This window comes from Schistocerca piceifrons, chromosome 1 (assembly GCF_021461385.2).
Source record: "Schistocerca piceifrons isolate TAMUIC-IGC-003096 chromosome 1, iqSchPice1.1, whole genome shotgun sequence".
Classification (NCBI taxonomy): domain Eukaryota; kingdom Metazoa; phylum Arthropoda; class Insecta; order Orthoptera; family Acrididae; genus Schistocerca; species Schistocerca piceifrons.
The window spans coordinates 335,228,450-335,230,839 of NC_060138.1; the positions used below are offsets into that span (position 1 = coordinate 335,228,450).

General features: G+C 46.6%; 1 non-coding gene across 1 annotated transcript; it reads left to right on the plus strand.

Annotated features, from left to right (window-relative positions):
• Positions 1-1,519: 1,519 nt before the first annotated feature.
• On the plus strand, positions 1,520-1,593 carry Trnat-ugu. Its single transcript has one exon. It is a non-coding gene; the product is annotated as a tRNA-Thr (tRNA).
• The last annotated feature ends 797 nt before the right edge of the window (positions 1,594-2,390 follow it).

Below are 2,390 nucleotides of genomic sequence, written 5' to 3' on the forward strand. Positions count from 1 at the left end.
CCTTGGTTACAGAATTCGTAACTCTATAACTGTTTGTTGCAACGTGTAGCTCGTCATAAAGACTGAAAAGGCGCCAACTTGTGAAGGGGACGTCCTTCGTTTCTTGAAATTTGACGCCTTTTTGTACTCTACACCACAGAAAATGACATTTTCATGTTCTGACTGTTGCATTTGGTTCCACAGATGAAGCACAGATGATTACACCTACAGTACAAAAGTGAATTTTCTTCAGGTTTTCTGTGACCGGACGCGCTATTATTCGGTCGAGTACCTCCTCAATTGGCATCACGAGGCTGAGTGCACCCCGGAAAACGGCAACAGCACATGGCGGCCCGGATGGTCAGCCATCCAAGTGCCGGCCACACCCGACAGCGCTTAGCTTCGGTGATCTCACGGGAACTGGTGTGTCCACTGCGGCAAAGCCGTTGCCCAATATGAATCAAGACACAAAGGAATTAAAGACATGAGCCGGCAGTGGGCATTGATTTACGTCAAAGGGGAAAGTTGAAAATTTGCGCCCGATTGGGACTCTAACCTGGGTCTCCTGTTCAGCAGAAAGATGCGCTCCTATTCAGACACACTGTGACCACCACCGCACGAACTACCCTAGCACGCCTCCCGTCAGATCCAAATTGTCAACTTATACTACACAATACACATGTAGTTCCCCTGCTCATTAGCCCAATTACTCGCGGCGTCTCACCGATTCCCATAAAACTTCGAGCTACGGGAATCGACGAGTTGCCGCGAGCAATGGGGCTAATAAGAAGTGGCACTACATCTGTAGTGTGTCTATAAGTTGAAAGTTTGGGTCTGACGGGAGGCGTGCTAGGGTAGTTGCTGCGGTTGTGGCGATCACTGTGCCTGGACAGTGCAGTGGTCAGCGCACCTTCCTGGTGAGCAGCAGATCCAAATTCGAATGCCAGTCCGGTGCAAATTTTCAACTTCGGCCGTTGGTATAAATCTGTGCCCACTGGCATCCATTATCTTTAATTTCTTTGTACCTTGATTTACTACTTGGACTGCTGGTAACATTTTGGAAATCACGAGTGATTTATTACGTTAATTTCATGCAGTTTTTTTAAGTACCCCGCACAATGACAATTAATTGAAACCCTCAGCTTCCGACAGGTGTTGCTGATATACCTCGATGGGGACAGCTGAAAATGTGTGCTCCGGCCGGGACTCGAACCCGGGATCTCCTACTTACATGCAGACGCTCTATCGATGTGAGCCACCGAGGACACAGATGAGTAACGTGACTGCAGGGACTTATCCCTTGCACGCTTCCCGTGAGACTCACATTCCCAGTTGTCCACAATCTACATACGTAATCTACCTAATAGATATTTGCCCATCCACTCATTACTCGAGCACACTATTTGCCCATCCACTCGTTACTCGCGCACATTAATATCTATTAGGTATATTACGTATGTATGTTGTGGACAGTTGGGAATGTGGGTCTCACGGGAAGCGTGCAAGGGATAAGTCCCATTAGTCGCGCACTTCATCTGTGTCCTCGGTGGCTCAAATGGATAGAGCGTCTGCCATGTAAGCAGGAGGTCCCGGGTTCGAGTCCCGGTCGGGGCACACGTTTTCAGCTGTCCCCTTCGAGGTATATCAACAACACCTCTCGGCAGCTGAGGGTTTCAATTAATTGTCATTTATTCTAGAGAAGCTGCTCGGTCATCAATGATATCTGTTCTTTCGAGAGCAGTTACTATCTTCATATACCCTGCGCAATGCTCGACGGACCCTGCCCGTCAGTACATAAGGTGAGCCTCGTCTTAGCTCAGCTACGGCTGTTCCTTCGCCTTCTCACTTCACAATCAAATCGTCAACAGTCGACCTGGACAGCTCTTTAGAAGGACTGAAATGGATTTGTTAATGGGACGACGCGTTCGAAGTTACTGAATTCTGACCGACCCATTCTGCTGATATTGCGTCTCTGCTGACAACACAATACTCCCTGTCTCTTTTTATACTGATGAGCCCGCCTCTCGTGACATGTAGTGGTGTCTTCCGCGTTACATAAGGGTGTCCGAATCTTCCGATCAGATAGTGTATATCGACTGTTATGTCTTCCACAAAATACGGACACAACCCACATAGAAGAGCATCGATCTGCCTACAACTTAGTCACAACTAGTTGTGACGGGACGTCACATAAATGGAAATTTGGAGAAAGGGAAAGGAAGTTTTTGTTATGAGACGTGTGAATTATAAATTATTTTAAGACTGTGCACGGGTGCGCGATTTATAACAAACAGTAAAGAACTTAAGTTATTATTATTCAAACACAAATATCGATGTAATTAACAAAACACAGTTTTTTTGGTATAATCTCTGTGTAACATAGGCCATGAAGATCAGAGACAATGCTTTGA